The sequence below is a fragment of the Paroedura picta genome, chromosome 6, assembly GCF_049243985.1.
Source record: "Paroedura picta isolate Pp20150507F chromosome 6, Ppicta_v3.0, whole genome shotgun sequence".
In the NCBI taxonomy this organism is placed as follows: domain Eukaryota; kingdom Metazoa; phylum Chordata; class Lepidosauria; order Squamata; family Gekkonidae; genus Paroedura; species Paroedura picta.
This window is the reverse complement of record NC_135374.1, coordinates 121964641-121980333: the sequence shown is the minus strand read 5'-3', so window position 1 is coordinate 121980333 and position 15693 is coordinate 121964641. Positions and strand designations below refer to the sequence as shown.

At 52.4% G+C, this 15693-nt stretch overlaps 1 long non-coding RNA gene across 1 annotated transcript; it reads right to left on the bottom strand.

Annotated features, from left to right (window-relative positions):
- Nucleotides 1-6055: 6055 nt before the first annotated feature.
- Nucleotides 6056-15638, bottom strand: LOC143840808 (uncharacterized). The gene is made up of 5 exons (XR_013232432.1): nucleotides 15438-15638; nucleotides 11321-11395; nucleotides 10699-10811; nucleotides 7975-8070; nucleotides 6056-6162 (listed from the first exon to the last, which is right to left on the bottom strand). It is a non-coding gene; the product is annotated as an uncharacterized LOC143840808 (long non-coding RNA).
- Between the last annotated feature and the right edge of the window lie 55 nt (nucleotides 15639-15693).

The window sequence follows — 15693 nt, the reverse complement described above, 5'->3', positions numbered from 1 at the left end:
CCATGAGGCCAGCTTTCTACCTTTCCATCTCCACTGGTGGAGCTGCTGTCTGGAGGACGAAGACATTGGTGCTTCCACTTTAATATCTCAATCAGGAGTGAAGAGTTGGTTCCCTTGGTCACCACCCAGTGGCGACCAGAAGAACTGCAAGGACTTGGTCCGGCTCGAGAATCGCCCTCTAGCACCATCTGGTGGCCATTTGAAGAACATCCACCAACTGTATCTTTCTGCCTGCTGCTGTCTGGACCTGGTCCTTCCTTGATATTAGGGAGAGGCTAGTGGATAGGGATTTTTATCCAAGAGTGGGATAGAAATTAGGACAAGATCAGCGGTGTTGAAGGGGTGAATTGGAAGGGCTATAGATCCTGCCTTATAGTCAGGATAGCGCCCCTATAGTGTGGCCCTTGCCTCACCAGCTGCTAGTGTAGACCAGGGGGGGCTGGGTGGTAATAGTATATTAGGGTAGGGCGGGCTAGGGTGGGTTAGTGCAGCTAAGGTGGGGGGAGAAGAAATTAGCACAGGAGGTTAGCTGGTTGTCCTCTCTTGGGAGCAGGATTATGGAGAGGGAGGCCCAATCAAGGGGGGGGGCTTGCACCGGGGCCGGGATTCCAATGATCACTGGCCAGGGGCGCTATGGCTGGGGGAGGAGGTTGGATAAGAGAAGGGGTGGGAGCACTGGTGTCTTGTATAGCAGTGGTCCCCAACCTGTTTATCACCAGGGACCGGTCAACGCTTGACAATTTTACTGAGGCCTGGGGGGGGTAGTCTTTTGCCGAGGGCCATCGCTGCTGCTGCCTGAGCCCCTTCTCCACTTGCTTTCCCTCTGGCGCCCCTGACTTCCTGCCACCCACTGGGGGGTGCTGCCAGCCATGGCAGCCGCTGGAGAGCACCAAAGGTGAGCCAGCGGCAGAGTGGCAGGGCAGCCCCCGAGGCAGCAGCTGGGGAGGAGGACGAGGAGGAGCTGCGGCCCGGTACCAGTCCCCAGGCCAGAGGTTGGAGACCACTGCTGTATAGGACCCAGCCATGGTGACACGGCCAGCATCCTGGGTGTGCTCGATCCCCTTCTAACCTCCATCCCATCCCCAGGAATGTGAAGGTGGAGGCTAGGGTAAAGGGTCCAACATTGGTCTTGTGCAATGCAAGGTCGATTAAGAACAAGGCCTCAACTCTGCAGCATTTCATCGCGGAGTCGAAGGCGGACCTTGCTTGCGTGACCGAGACCTGGGTGAGGGAAGGCGAGTCAGCGGCTTTGAAAGAACTGGCCCCACCAGGTTACTCAGTCCTTCACCAATCTCGGACCCATAAGAGGGGAGAGGGGGGTGGCTGTTTTGGTCCGGGAGGTCCTCACCTACAGGGCTCTCCCAACGCCGGAAATCAGTGGGGTGGAGTGTGTTGGTATTGGATGGGACTCGGTCGAGAGTGTGGCTATCTGGTTGGTATACCGTCTGCCCAACGCACCACCAGATGTCCTACCCCGCCTGCTGGAGGTGGCGGCCGCCTCGGCATTGCAGTACCCCAGGCTTTTGATCCTGGGCGACTTCAATGTCCACGCGGACACACCCCCTTCAGTTCATGGTGGGGACCTGGTGTCATCCATGGTGACACTGGGACTTTCGCAATTTGTTGCTGGGCCCACCCATCATGCAGGCCACATACTCGATTTGATTTTCAGCGCTGGGATAGAGGTGGATCTGGATACAGCTCTAGCTGTGCCATGGTCAGACCACTACACCCTGCGGGCCCGGCTCGGTATACCACCCCCCCAGTTGGGTGGTGGGTGCATTCTAGCCCTCCCGCAGAGACCTATGGATCCAGTCGGATTCTGGAATGCTCTGCGGGACCCGATGCCTCCTGGCGACTCACTAGCACCCTTGGTGGTGGACTGGCAGTCCTGCCTGACGGCTGCTATAGATGAGATCGCCCCTAAACGTCCTCTCTGCCCTTGACTCAAACGGGCCCCCTGGTACACGGGGGTGCTCTGGGAGAAGAAAAGGGAAGTGAGACGACTGGAGCGAGTGTGGCAGAAGACTCGCAACAAAGCTACAAGAACATCTTATCGCACGCTTATGAGGGCGTTTGAGATGGCAGTGAAAGTGGCAAAGCCGCGGAAATCACGTCCGCAAGCTCTCACCAGGCCCAATTATTTAGGGTAGTTAAATCCCTCACCGCCCTTGAGGGGTGTCAAAATAGTAGCCAATTGGAACTCGGCTGTTGAGGCATTAGCGAGCTATTTTGCGGATAAAATCTTGTCACTCTGCCATGATCTTCCTGCCACAGTTAATACAGTAAATGAACTGGAGGCCTGTTGGCTGCCTTTGGAGGTGACGTTTGATGGCTTCAGATGGCTTTCTTTATCCGAAGTGGACAAGTTGTTCGGTTCAGTCAGGGCGACCACTTGCCCTCTTGACCCCTGTCCGTCTTGGCTCCTCAAGGGAGGTGGCCAGAGGATAGGAGGCCAGCTCAGGGACATTATCAATCTCTCCCTGGAGTCTGGGGAGTTCCCTGAGCAGTTGAAGGGGGCAGTGGTTCACCCTCTCCTGAAAAGATTCATGCTGGACCCGCGGGACCCCACCAGCTACCGCCCAATGTCGCATCTGGAGTTCCTGGGCAAGGTGGTTGAAAGGGCTGCGGCAGACCAGCTCCTGGCATTCTTGGAGGAAACTTCAGCACTCGATCCATATCAGTCTGGCTTTCGACCTGGCCACGGGGCGGAGATGGTGTTGGTCACCCTGTTGGATGACCTCTGCCACCAGCTGGATAGAGGCGGGTCGGCAGTGCTAGTTCTTCTGGACCTGTCGGCCGCTTTTGACACCGTGGACCACGAACTACTGGTCCACCGCCTCGCTGGCATGGAGATACGGGGCACAGCTTTACGCTGGTTACACTCCTTTCTCCAGAACTGGACGCAGAGGGTTGCAGTGGGAGATGAGTTCTCGCGCTTCTACAGACTCCCTTGCGGGGTCCCTCAGGGCACGGTCCTCTCCTCCACACTGTTCAACATCTTCATGTGCCCTCTGGCCCAGCTGGTACGGAGTTTCAGGCTGGGTTGTTACCAGTATGCTGATGACACCCAGCTCTTTCTCCTCATGGACAGCCACCCGGACTCCCCCCTGGAACCATTCGCCTGATGTTTGGAAGCGGTGACAGAATGGTTTGAGCAGAGTCGCCTGAAACTCAACCCCTCCAAGACGGAGGTCCTGTGGCTGGGACGTAGGGGGCGGGACCAGGAAGCGTGCCTACCCACCCTGGCAGGTGCAAACCCATCCAGATGGATATTGGATGTTCCCCTTTGCGGAGTTGCTCACAACTTAAGGATGGGCGGGCCAGCCCTGATTGGCTTTGGGTACAAGCCCAGGCAGTGGGTGATGAGAAAGATCTTTGGCTGAGCCCCTGCCAGTTTGGGCCTGTGGACAGCACCCGCTTCGAAGGACAGATGATCTGATTCAGCAGCTTCCTGTGTTCAAGAGACCAGCAAGACAGGGCCAAGGATAAAGCAAGTACGTTCAGTGGCCTCTCCGAACAGGCTTGCAGCAGGGATACAACAGGCCTGGGCAGGCAATAGTGCAGTAGATAAAATTCAGAGGAGAAAAGCACACTGATGGGGGACCCAGTGGATCCACTCATGCCCTCCCCATCACCAGCAGTGGTTCAGGCCTCCATCTCTCCAGAGGGGCAGAGGGGCAAGGAAGCAAGTGTGCCAGGCAGGGGTGCTTTGGACTATACATGCGGATTCTGCCTCTAGCTGTAGGACTTCAGGCTTTCCCCTACACTGGCAGCATTTCCAGGCGGACTCCTTGATTTGCATCCCATGAGGATAAGAGAGTTCCCGGGCCTGAGGAACATTTTGACATAAGGGCAGGAGGGAAAATCTTTGGGTGGGAGAGGAACTGATGGGAGATCTCACCCAACTGTGTTTTGGGGGGCAGAGGAAATCCCATTATTGGGTTGCATGAGCTTTAGTCAAAAATACTGCTGTGGGGTTTTTATTGGCTAGAATATTAATGCTCATGGATTCTTTGCTAGAATTTATGTTTAATTTTTGAATAATGGTCAAGGCTGGATAAAAGACTAGTTTCTCTATGGGCTATTTTTTCTTTTTAGGAGCACCAAGTAGGGAACACCCCAGTCCTTCTCAGCAGGCCTTCCGCCCTTGTATGAGAGACGGACAGAAATGTGTTTTCAAAACCTCTTGTAACCAGCACAGAAGAAGTCTCACTCTCTCTCTCTCTCTCTCTCTCTCTCTCTCTCTCTCTCTCTGTGTGTGTGTGCAAAGAACAAAAATAGAGGCTTGATTTCTTGATGGAGACTTGATTTTTTTTGCATCCACTATAAAGCTTTGGGACAACCAAAGATCTACAATAATAAACTTTGTATGGACAAGAAATGGATATAATTAAGTAAGGACAGAAAGTTGTAACTTCTGTGCAGTCTACACATCCCACAGTATTGATATTCTATACTTCTTACACTTAAATGGTTATACTTGAGCAGATACATGCCTGCTATAATGGTGAGCAATTCGTGTTGAAACCAAATGTCATCAGATTACTAGGGGTTGCTGAATTACTGTATTTTATTACAGTATTTTAGGAACCTGCAATATCCACTATTACTTTCCTATGTGAGAATTCTTAGACTGACTTGCTATTGCAATTTCCTCTTCTTTGGCAAATAAATATTGTAGTGTATCCAATGCAATCAGTAGAGTGTAACCAGAGCATATGAGTTTTAGCACAGATAATTAAAGCCCAGCCTTCTGCACTGTAACAATTATGGGCACTTGCAAAAACAACGACAAGGTCAACTTGTGAATGAAGGCATCCATCAGGATTACAGTGCCTAATAAAACAATAACCCCACACTTGGAAAGGAACCAACAGCTGACAACAAATTGTTTCCTGCAACATATGTTTCCTTAACAACATAAATGTGGTCCAATAGCACATTTAGAATGTTTGTCTAATTAAGGCCACCGTTCCCCATCTGGCCGGCTTCCAGAAACTTGTGACTGATTCTTTGCTATGGAGGAACCTCCGGGCCACACTGATTTTCCACAGGGAATCTTATTTTTTCTATCTAAATCTCATGCTAGGAGTCAGAACTTTTGGGATGAGGGGAATAACCAGAGATGTCATATCGGCAGGTGGGTGTTTGGGGCGTGTGAAGGTAGTGGTAAGTCAATCTGAAACAGCAAAACACTAAATGCAAGTAATGTCTTGTATGTTAATGTAATGTGTTGACTAATTTAACTGTTGGTCAATTGTGATAGAAATGTTCCATTTAGAAAGCTCTGCATTCTTTTATTTGATTTTAAATTACTAGGTTTAAGGCCCGCTGTAGCTCAAATACAGCGGGCGCTAGCGGGGAGGTGGCTGGGTGCAGGAGGGCCCCCATCCCCCCAGGCACCCTCCCCCCCTGGGCTGGGTGCCCCCTCCCTCTGTCCCCTCCCCCCCTGAGGCCCTGGCTTTGTCCCGGGAAGCCTTTCCCCCCATCCCCCCTAGGCCCCAGCTTCATCCTGGGGAAAGGAGCAGGCCCGCCGCATCGGACTCGCGGCTGGCCTGCTCCTTTCCCCGGGACGAAGCCTTTCCTCCCCCCTCCCCCCTGAGGCTCCGAAGCCCACTGTGGCGAAGCCTTTCCCCCCCTCCTTCCCCCGATGTCCCAGCTTTGGTGTGGCGAAAGCAGCAGGGCCGCTGCGTCTCTGACGTAGCGAGCTTGCTTCTTTCGCCGTGCGGAAGCCTACCCCCTCCCCCCGATGTCCTGGCTTCAGCGGTGGGAAAGGAGCAGGGCCGCCGCTCCTTTCCCGGTGGTGAAGGCTCTTCCCCCGGCCCCCTCTCCTCCCAGACTGACACTCAGCCAATCAGGAGCCACTTTGGGGGTCCTGATTGGCCCCTTCGAGTTTTTATCCCAGACTCACCCCGCCCCTTTCTCCTCACACATTGCCCTTACCACTTTATTATTACCACTCCGGCAGAGCGGTTTACAGATTGTTGAAAGCTCTCTCAAAATTTTTGTACAAGAGGAATCTAAATGTTTCACATAAATAATAAAGAAATGCTCTGTTTATTGTACTATTGTAAGAAGAGAAAGTCCCATGAGGAGATGAATTCACGGAGCCATGGTCCCTGGGAGAGGGTCTCCACAGTTGAGAAGCCAACACCATTCCTAAGGAAGAGAAAATTGGTTGGATCTTGAGGAGGCGTGGCAAATGCTTTCTCTTTAAATGTAGGGGGTTTGGTGGTGGGTTTCATAGTTTATCCGAAACAATTCAACAGACATTGTTGTTGTTAGGTGCAAAGTCATGTCTGAGCCACCTGATATTTGACTCCACACCCCAGACATCTCTGACCTAACATCCCAAGCACAGGACCCAGTAGGGAGCACAGATTCAGGTTCAAGGTTTCGGTTTTAACCTTCAAAGCCTTTGTCAACTTTTTTACCATTACCAACATTCTTCAAGTTTCAAGAACCCTCAGAAGCGGTGCAATTATACAGAATATGGTTGGGAGATGTAGCTGTGGCCACCTGAGGTCCCTCCTTTTCCCACCCCTTCCAGGCCCAACATTGGTCCTTTTGGGAGGGGGGGAAGAATGGGTTGACATGACTACATATGGTCATAACACCCAATAAATATTTAACAAATTAAAAATATATATGCAAAATTAACTAATGCCCACTCATTCAGGAATCTCATGAGGTGGCCAAAGTATTTGAGATTCATCTTCAGGATCTGGCCTTCTAAGGAACAGTCTGGGCTGATCCCCTCTAGGACTGACCAGTTTGTTCGCCTTGCAATCCAAGAGACTCGCTAGAGCAGGGGTAGTCAACCTGTGGTCCTCCAGATGTTCATGGACTACAATTCCCAAGAGCCCCTGCCAGCATTTGCTGGCAGGGGCTCCTGGGAATTGTAGTCCATGAACATCTGGAGGACCACAGGTTGACTACTCCTGCACTAGAGTCTTCTCCAGCACCAGAGTTCAAAAGCCTCAATTTTTTGATGCTCGGCCTTCCTTATGGTCCAACTTTCACAGCCATACATTGTAACTGGGAAGACCATAGACACACTTTTGATGGCAGGGTGATCTTTCTGCTTTTTAGGATGCTGTCTAGATTCACCATACCTTTCCTCCCCAGGAGCAAGCGTCTTTTAATTTCTTTGCTGCAGTCCCCATCTGCAGTGATCTTGGAGCCCAGGAAAATAAAATCTGTCACTACCTCCATTTCTTCCCCATCTATTTGCCAGGAATTGAGAGGGCTGGATGCCATGATCTTTGTTTTATTGATGTTGAGTTTCAAGCCAACTTTTGCACTCTCCTCCTTCACCTGCATCAACAGGCTCTTTAGTTCCTCTTCACTTTCTGCCATTAGAGTGGTATCATCTGCATATCTGAGGTTGTTGATATTTCTCCCTGCAATCTTGATCCCAATTTGTGACTCATCTAATCCCGCCTTTCTCATGATGTGCTCTGCATACAAGTTAAATAGGCAAGGCAACAGTATACAGCCTTGCCGAACTCCTTTCTCAATTTTGAACCAATCAGTGATTCCATGTTCAGTTATCACTGTTGCTTCTTGACCTGCATATAAGTTTCTCAAGAGACAAATAAGATGCTCTGGTATTCCCATCTCTTTAAGAACTTGCCACAATCTGTTGTGCTCCACACAATCAAAGGCTTTAGCATAGTCAATGAAGCAGAAGTAGATGTTCTTCTGGAACTCCCTAGCTTTCTCCATGATCCAATGTATGTTGGCAATTTGATCTCTAGTTCCTCTGCCTCTTCGAAATCCTGCCTGTACTTCTGGAAGTTCTCGGTCCACATATTGCTGGAGCCTAGCTTGTAAAATTTTGAGCATAACTTTGCTCACATGAGAAAGGAGCGCAGTGAGTGCCATTTCGACATTAGCATGGGGCAAATAGCCTGCATTTTTAGTTATGTTATATTTTAAGAATATTATTTTTTAGATTCACAGCCTTACTTCAAAAGGGCTCCAGGGAGAAGGCAGCTGCCATGTGCAGGATTGGGCTCTGCAGCTGACTCCAGGGGAGGCCCCTCAGGAGATCATGATGATGACCTGGTCATGGAGAGAAATTGGGCTCAATATCCCGACCTTGTGGAGGTTCAAGTAGCCAACCCCAATCTAGACCAGTGGTCCGCAACCTTCCAGCAGCCCCAGCGCAAACGCGCATACGCGGACTGCCGCGCACATGCGTTTGCGCCCGGCAGGGGCACAAACGCGCATGCGCGGCAGTCTGCACATGCGCGTTTGTGCCGCCGCCATGCCGGCGGTTGCGGCTCCCTCTCCCAGCCCCTCCGGGCCGCCAGCAAATCGGCCGCCAAAGCGGCCGATTAGCTTGCGGCTCGGCAAGCTTCTCTTCCTCCCCTCCCGAAACAAGAAGCTTGCCAGGCCGCGAGCTAATCGGCCGCTTTGTCAGCCGATTTGCTCGCGGCCTGGCGAGCTTCTCGCTTCGGGGGGGGAAGAGGGAGCTGCGGCCAAGGCCTTTGTGGCCCGGCACCGGACCGCGGCCCGCGGGTTGGGGACCACTGATCTAGACAACATCTGGAGACTGGTTGCAGTAAGCGAAAGGGAGTGATGAAGGCCACAGCCTCTGGTGTCCTTGGGTTGTGCGTGTGGTATTGAGTGCAGATGAATGCCAGGAGGGAGGTGTGATACCTATTGGTGCCCGCTGCTTATTGGAGAGAAGTAATGGAGAGCATCCATGATCATGTCTGTTCAGATCATTGATCTGTTATATACTCCTTGTATATATAGCTTGTAATATACTCCTAAGGATCCTGAGATCACCATTGTAGGAAAAAAAGAGAACTATGGCTGGATCACTGACATTGCAATCCCAGGAGACAGCTGAATAGAAAAGAAAAAACAGGAAAAGGCCACAAAATTCCAAGATCAACAAACAGAGTTAGAAGACCTCAGTGAGAAGAAGGTAACCAGCATGACAGTTGTCACTGGAGCCCTTGGGACAGTGCCGTGAAGTCTGAGAAGGACTCCAGCTCAGCTGCAGAAGATGCTGTTGCTTGGAACAGTAAGGGAACGCATTCGTCCAAAATAGCACAATGGTTACTAATTGAAATCGCTACAGTTTTGCCGTTATGCACAACGTCGTTGACAATCTGCCACACTCCTGAAACCAATCCGCAAAAAGCGCTTCGTTGTGCTTTCAGTGAAATCCCAAAAAGTGGATTCACCCTCCGGAAAGCGCTACGCTCCTGCAACCAATCTGCAACACTAGCGGGAAAGTTCTGTACGTTACCATTGTTGCGATTTCTGCAAAGTCCCGCCCCCTGGCTCTCTCCTCTGATCTTCCGGCGAAGCGATCGCCATTTTTTTTTCTCCGAGCGAGCGGAGATCAACGCACCGGCAAGCCTTCGTTTACCCAGTGAGGCTTCCCTGGCTGGAGTCCCTCTGTTTAAAGTCACCAAGCTCAAGCAACACAGAGGCCCGTTTGCTGGTTTATTTTCCCTTTATTTTTCACACTGTTTTCGGCCGAAAATTGTGCCCGTGAGGGGGGGGATTTTTTTTTCACTCAGGGGGAGCGTGGCAACAATGAAATGGCAGCTCAAACACCACCGAATCAATGCATATTCGTTGCAACGTGTGTGTGTGTGTTTTTTTTAAAAAACCTTCCTTAAAGGGAAAGGGGCTGTTTGGGAGCATGATAACGGCCGCCCATTGGCTGCTTGACGGCCAGGGGCGGGACACAGCTCAGTAATAGCGCTTCCTGGCTAGCGATTTTTGCAGAGACCGGAACCCTGTGGGAAATGATAGAAACGCAACTGTATTCCACTACAAAGGCAGGTATGCATAACGTCGAATTCCACTATTTAAAATGGCGGTTTTCATTCCGCAAACAACTTGCAACATTGATCCCAGTGCGGAATGGCCCCAAGAATCCCATCAAGTTTTTCCCATCTGCAGTTTTCAAGAACTGGCTAGATTTTGAATTGCAGAACACCAGCCACCCATCAAGTATCTGACTGTCTTCTGCAGGGGGATGGACTAGAGCAGTGGTCCCCAACCTTTCCGAGGCTGGGGACCGGCAGGGCATCGGGCCGCGCCCCCGCGGACCGCGCCCCCGCGGGCAACGCCCGCGGATCGGGCCGCGCCCGCGGGCCGCGCCCACGGATCGGGCCGCGCCCGTGGGCCGCGCCCACGCCGCGCCCGTGGGCCGCGCCCACGCCGCGCCCGCGGATCGGGCCGCACCCGAGCCGCGCCCGCGGGCCGAGCGGGCGTGGCCAGCACAGGCACGGCCCGGCCCTGATTCCCTCTCCCCGCCTCCCGCAGTAAGAAGCTTCCCGGGCCGCAAGCTTGCGGCCTGGGAAGTTTTTTACTGCGGGGGCGGGGCGGGGCGGGGAGAGGGAGCCGCGGCCCGGTGCCATGGCCTTTGCGGCCCGGCACCGGGCCGCGGCCCGCAGGTTGGGGACCACTGGACTAGAGGACCCTGGAGATCCCTTCCACCTCTCGTCCAACCCTTTGCACAATGCAGGAACTCACAACTATGGTTCTATAAATGTTACATTTATTATTAATAATAATAGAATGTTGTATTGTGATAAGCACATACAAACCAGAACATTTTTTAATTCTGTTAACTAATCATGCTTCCCCCTTAAAGTATACAGGAAACTTGCTTGCTAATACCTAAAACAAAATATTTATTATTACAAGAGATCAAATTACCTTCAGCATTATTTCAGTTTTTGCTGCGGTGCTCTCTCTCTCTCTCTCTCTCTCTCTCTCTCTCTCTCTCTCTCTCTCTCTCTCTCTCTCCCCCCCTTCTGTGCAGTCTTTTTCTATACACATACACATAGAACTATTGTTAATTAAGACTGTCTCCATTATAGAGCTAATTAACAATTAGCATAAACATAATTAGCTAATGCTGACATTTAACTCATTACATTGTTTAAATAATTTTCAGAAATTGCCCTTAGTGGCATTCTGTCATACTGAAATAATGGCAGCACTTTGTCATGTGAATTAAATGACATTTGTGTTGTTTCCTTTCCAACTCATGCAAGAAAGGGTTTTATTATTTTTTTTATGACACGATACTCAGAATTCAGGCAAAATTAAAAATCCTGCATTAGAATAAATCCTTTAGGACCTCCCTGTTGAAGAACCAGGCTGGCTCGGAAGCATTAGTCATTACGATTGTGAAGGTGGATGTTGTAACTGTTAGTTCTCGCATAATAACACAACAGTCGCATTTTGAAGATTGCCAACATTTGTTTCAATAGGCACTGACAAAAAGTGTCACTGGACTTTGTTGCAATTGGTCATGACACCGGCAAGCACTCACCCCATATATCAGTCCAGAGATGTCCTGGTCTCTGGAGACACCCTTCCCTTGCAACCGGACTTGGTAGTTGCAATTCTGGGGGAACAAATAGCTCTTATTAGCACAAACTAATGATGGTGCTGGTGGCCACCATGCTTAGCATTTCTACAGCATTTCAGAGTCTTCAGACTCCTTCCTTTTGGTATGATTATCCCCATATTGGAGATGCAGGAGACTGCAAAATCCTCCTGATTTGATTTCAGTTTCTTCAAGGGCAATCCTGGAAAACCTGCAAAAATGTCCAGGCCCATTATGATAACAGCAGATGAATCCTACAAACCGACGTGTCTCTTGTCCTTGAATAGGAATTGCAGAAAAACAAACAAACCAAAGGAAGAATGGAAGGAAAGAAGGGATTGTGTAGAATTGGCTGTGGCTAGTCCTTCCAGCCTATAGTGCACATAAAGTCACTTCGCTGTGAGATGAACCCACATGGAACTGTGTTGTATTTTTGCATGAATACTGAGAATTCTGCATGAATACTGACGATCGCATGGTATTTATTTCTCAGCAGGGCATCTGTCTTCCCTCATGGAGCCAGATTGTATGGAGAACTCCCATCTGCAAGAAAGGACCAAGTGACCAGCTTCCCTCCAGAGGTTACACAACTAAATCAATAACCCACATGCGCTCCTGCCAAGTGGCCCCTCTGCCCCCCTTTGTGCTCCTTGTCCTCCTGCTGTGTAGATGGGAAGTGCTTGGCAGCCTAGCCGACAAGGACTGAGGAAGCATTGCACTGCATGGGCTTCATGGGAGTCGGCATTTCCAACCACAGCGCATACTCTGAAGAAGAAGACGAAGAGTTGGTTCTTATATGACGCTTTCCCCTACTCGAAAGAGGCTCAAAGCGGCTTACAGTCGCCTTCCCTTTCCTCTCCCCACAACAGACACCCTGTGGGGTGGGTGAGGCTGAGAGAGCTCTGATATCACTGCCCGGTCTGAACAGCTTTATCAGTGCTGTGGCGAGCCCAAGGTCACCCAGCTGGCTGCATGTGGGGGAGTGCAGAATCGAACCCGGCTCGCCAGATTAGAAATCCGCACTCCTAACTACTACACCAAACTGAAGGGGCAGGAAAGGGGGCAGGGAGGGAAGGAACAAACCCCAGGCTCAAGCCGGGGCTGCTAAGAGCCACCTTGGAGGCCTGGAAACAGATTCCACACAGGAACAAAACAAATGGCTTGTCTTCCTGATTTACTTTGACACCCAAATCCACTTGTCCATCCATCTGACCCTTCGTGGATGGCATCACTCCTCAGAAAATAAATCCAGAACTCTCCAAAATGGCCCCCAGCTTTAGGGTGACCCTGGTGGTCCCGCAGCCCAAAGCAAAAGGAAAATCCTGCTGCAGATATCTAGACCAGACTCCCCCCCCCGCCCCCCAATTTGCAATGGGAGCGACGTTTAGGCGGCAGTTAAAGTGCCAGGCTAGGCTCCGGAGAGCCCGGGTCGAGCCCCCAGGGCACAATGGAGGGAGGTGGGACCCGTGCCAATGCCCCCCCCCCCACCCCAGGCCGGAGAGCGAGCGGAGCAGTCCAAGCCGCGTCCTCGCCTCTCTTCCTCCGGGGCTGTCCCGCGCCACAGCGAAGCCCCTTCCCCGGCCTGGGGCGCGCCCGGGGGGGGGGCGAGGGGAGGACGGGGCGGGCTTCTCCCCAGGCGGCCTTTCCAGGCTTCTCTCCAGGGGCGGCTGCGCTGGCGGCGGCAGAGCGGACCCGGCCGCAAAGGGCCGCCCTCCCCCCTGCCTCCCTGCCTCCCCCTCCTCTGGCCCAGAAGGCTCCTCCCAGCGACTCCCCCCCCCCACTCGCCCGTCCTCCCCCCGGACAGGGACAGGGGGGGAGGAGAGAGGAACCGCAGAAGGGGGCCCTTGTGGGGCCCTGCAGCCCCCTTGGCCCTCCCTTATTGCAGCTCCCCCCCCCCCCCGCCGCCAAGGGCTGCCCTGTGGGCGAGACTGGAGAGCCGCCGCTGGTCTGGCAGAGATGGGCAGCCTCCGGAGGTGGGGAGCTCCCCCTCACTGGCAGTCTTCAAGCAGCGGCTGGACAGATCCTTCTCCTGGGTGCTTCAGGCTGATCCTGCACTGAGCAGGGGGTGGACTAGATGGCCTGGATGGCCCCTTCCCACTCTAGGATTCTGGGAGTCTAGTTCAGCATTGGAAGGGGCTGCCTAAGGAGGTGGGGAGCTCCCCCTCACTGGCCGTCTTCAAGCAGCGGCTGGACAGATCCTTCTCCTGGATGCTGGAGGCTGATCCTGCACTGAGCAGGGGGTGGGACTGGATGGCCTATCTGGCCCTTCCCACTCTAGGATTCCATTATGTGGGATGGAGAAATCTGCTAAAAACTAACCAGTGGGTGGAAGAAGTAAAAGGGAGATGATCTCACAGCCTGGCAGTCCTTGCCTCAGCATCCCAACAGGGAAAGTGGCTGTTGCAGATCCTGCCCTCTTCATGATTCTAGCAATGCTTCTCTGAGCCCCTGGAGCATAATCAACCCTGAGAACTCGCCCTCTTCTTGATGCTGTGGAGTCCCGGAGCACTTCGGAGACCCTCCCAGTTATGAGGGCATCGCCGATCAAGGCTCCCCTTGCCCCAGCTGTACCGTCACACAATCTCCCCACTTGTCCCCCAAGGCACAGGCTATGGCAGCATCTGCTGAGTTTGCAGAGTTGGTGGGAGGCTTGGGGACTGGATTGCTTCTGCTGCTGTAGTTTTAAGGGTGGGGGGCATTTGAGGGGCTTTTATGTTTTATTGTGGGGATTTTTTATTGTAACCCATGATGAGCGGGCTAGTCCGGGATTGGCAGGTAATAAATCAAATAATAAATAAAAATAAAATTCACCCCTCCAAAATCTTTTTGCTCTCTAAATTGCTCCTGCAGTCTAATCTATTTGTTTGAATGCAGATCATAGAACCACAGAGTTGGAAGGGACTTCCAGGGTCATCTAGTCCTACCTGCCCACCCACAATGACCCAATTTCATGCTCAAGTGATCCTCCTCCACCAAACATTTCCAGAATCCAACCTGACTCGGAGGTAATTCACCTACCATCCCACAGTGGTCATCAGCAATTCCCTGGGGATGCAAGGGAGGGCTAGAAGAGACAAACCCTGGCACATCCCTTCCTGTCCACCCACTCACCATCTGCCTAAGTTTATAACATCAGCATTGCTGTCAGATGACTCTCTAGCCTCTATTTTAAAGCTTCCAAAGAAGGAGAACAACTATTTCCTGAGGAAGCCTGTTCCACTGTGGAACCGCTCTAACTATCAGGAACTTCTTCCAGATATTTAGCCAAAAATTACTTGACCAGAGCCAGGGCCTTTTCGGTCCTGGTCCTGACCTGGTGGAATGAGCTCCCGGAAATGCTGAGGGCCTCGATGGAGTGGTCATTGTTCCACAGGGCCTGTCAAATGGGTCTCTTCCACCAGGCCTGTCCAGGCAGATTGGGTCCCTCCCTCTATAGGCCCTGTGAGTGACACTGCCTTGATAACTGGGCATGATCTCTCTCCCAAGGATGATGGTGGCTACCGGTGAGGGGGTGGATTTTTAAACTGTTTCCTGCCATCTTGCTTATTATTATTGTGGAGGGGTCTTATTGTATTTGACTATGTTGCATTGCATTTTATTCTTCTACTAGCTTCAAAGCCCATTAAAAATAAATGGGCTTTGAGAGGGGATGGGGAAGTGGGGGAAGGAGGGCGGGGGGGTGAGGTGGAGGGTCCGGAGGCCGGGTGAGGGGGGGACAACCTTGGGGGAGGTGGTGGGGGAAGAGTTCAAGGTGAAGGAGGGGATTAGCGGTGGGTGAGTTCGGGCTCTGCGCGGGGAGAAGGTGCGCGCTTCTCGGAGAGGCTCCGGGGCACGTGCATGCTTCTCAATGCCATAAGGAAGGTGGTGTGCTCCTTAGGTAACCACACGGCCCGAATACAGGGCGAGTGACCAAAGGCCGCAGCTTGCCCTCGAGTGTGAGCAAATTGTGGATTTGGGCGGCTCCCTGTCATCGACGGCCCCCGCCACCCCCAAGCCCCCCCCCAACCTTGATGATCAAGGCGGAATTGAGTGTCCGAAGTGACAAAAGGGTGAGGCATACCGGGGGGTGCTGAGGCTTAGCGGTGAGGGCACCCCGTGCGTGCTAAGCGCAGGCTGAAGATGGCGCAGGGTACGCAGAGTGTCTGAAAGCAGGTGGCAGGACGACCTTTGGGAAAGTCCCCCCTGTCAGCCTCTTGCCACAAGCAGAGCGGGCCGAAACCCCTGCCCTCCTGGCAGCTGGCCCGTGGATCAGGGTGCCCAGTGGAGGTTCTGTTAGTTGTTGCGTTGCTGGGGTTTGCCAACGGTGATCGTAGGTG